General features: G+C 44.5%; 1 long non-coding RNA gene across 1 annotated transcript; it reads right to left on the bottom strand.

The window, feature by feature from the left end:
• Positions 1 to 1,071: 1,071 nt before the first annotated feature.
• Positions 1,072 to 1,639, bottom strand: LOC134479602 (uncharacterized). Its single transcript, XR_015626133.1, has 2 exons — positions 1,453 to 1,639; positions 1,072 to 1,301 (listed from the first exon to the last, which is right to left on the bottom strand). It is a non-coding gene; the product is annotated as an uncharacterized LOC134479602 (long non-coding RNA).
• Positions 1,640 to 1,866: the final 227 nt, after the last annotated feature.

Raw genomic sequence — 1,866 nt, 5'->3', positions numbered from 1 at the left:
CCCAGGTTCCTGGCACATGTTACCCTAGTCCCACGTCCATGCTTCTGCATCAACACATACCCTGCAAGAGGCAGGAGAGAATCCAGGTAACATGGACCCATCAGATGCCAAGGCCTGTAGAGTTTGCTCTGCAAAGCTTTTTATGTGGGGAGGGGCTGAGGCTGGGGGTATCTGGAGGCCTAAGCTTGAGTTGATTCCAAACCTAGTACGGACAAAGAAACTCTTGGAGCAGTGGGGTTGGGTGCTGCGGACTTTCAGTAGCTCATGAGAGGAAGAGTTGCAAATTATCACAGCTGCACGGCTGTTGGCTTAATTACATGTGGGATACTTCTAAACCTGACTTTACCTTTTAACTTTTGTTTCATTTTCAAAGAATAAATTTTAGTGTAATTATGAAAATTAATAATACATTAACTAATATTTTACTAGATATTTACAACTAAAATTATTCAATGATTCAATTCAAAAGAAAGGTTTTAACATTTGGGGCTTTACAGTATGTGGTCAGTAATCTTCATTGTCTATCTGACTGAATTTAGAATGGTCTAGAGGACATTCGGCATTTCTGTGAGGATGTTTTCAGGAGAGATGACTAAGGGAGGAAGTGCTACCACTCCATAGACTGGGGTCCCATCCTGAATAAAGGTGGGGAATAGAAGAAACCAACTGAGTACCAGTATTCTTTTGGTGCTGCCTGACAGGATGTGACGTGACCAGCCGCCTCACATGTCTGCAGGGGCTTCCTCACTATGATGATACCATCAAACTATGAGCCCAAATAAACTCTCAACTGTTTGCTTGTTTTTTGAGACAGGGTTTCTCTGCATAGCCCCGGCTGCCCTGGAACTCGCTCTGTAGACGAGGCTGGCCTCAAACTCCGAGATCCATCTTCTTCTGCCTCCCAAGTGCTGGGACTAAAGGCATACACCACCACTGCCTGTCTTAACTCCTTCTACCTTAAGTTGCTTTTTAGGAAGGTATCAGAAATTAGGAAAAGTATCTAATGCATGGCATATAGAAATAATATATTGAACATTTCTATTTTCTATAATTTTAAATGAGATCCCATGATTGAAGTGTCTAGCACATTGAATATAATGTTGGTCTCATTTCATCTTTATCATTAGGCTCCCTGAAGTGGGGCACTTTACAGCATGAGTTACAGCATGAGAGTCTCCCAGAGGGGAGGCTCGTGGACAGCGTCTGTGGACCTTCCCAGCAGATGGTTTATGGCTCGGCTCTGGATCATGTAGCTCCAAGAGTCTTCTGCATTCGTTCCCTGGGACTGCCTCAGCTGTGTACTATAAACAACAACAAAAAAATAATCTCATAGTCCTAGAGATCAAAGTTCCAAGGCAGCTGTAGGCAACTGCAGTAATACTCCAGAAATTCTGGGTCAGATCTCTCCTTGCTTCCCCTTAGGTTTCAGATGGCAGCCGTCATTTTGGGTACCTGTAGCTTACAGCTGTATCACCCCAGGCTCGGCCTCTGTTTCCTTGTGTGAATGCTTGTGTCCACATTCTCTTCATCGTGTAGGATGCTAGTCATATTGGGCTGGGACCCATGCTCAGTGTGACCTCATTTGAACTCAAGGACTTCTGCAAAGCCTTCACTTCACCACCAGACTGCTTTGCATAGGTCCTGGCAATTAAAACCTTTGCCACATGTTTCAGGAGAACACAATTCAACCCATTGTGACCTAAGACTTACCTCACATAGCCTCAAAGCCCTCAATTCAGCCAACAGAAAGTTTTGGCAGTGGCCCTTGAACAAGTTAAAAAAACAAATCAGGAGAGCTCTGAAGTTCTGTTCTCCTGCAGGCGTGGGGACCACTCCTCACTGGTGACTCACCAGTTCTGGAAACAT

Source organism: Rattus norvegicus, chromosome 7 (genome assembly GCF_021556685.1).
Source record: "Rattus norvegicus strain SHRSP/BbbUtx chromosome 7, alternate assembly SHRSP_T2T, whole genome shotgun sequence".
Classification (NCBI taxonomy): Eukaryota; Metazoa; Chordata; class Mammalia; order Rodentia; family Muridae; genus Rattus; species Rattus norvegicus.
The sequence above is the reverse complement of the archived record's forward strand: the minus strand, read 5'-3'. Positions and strand labels throughout refer to the sequence as shown.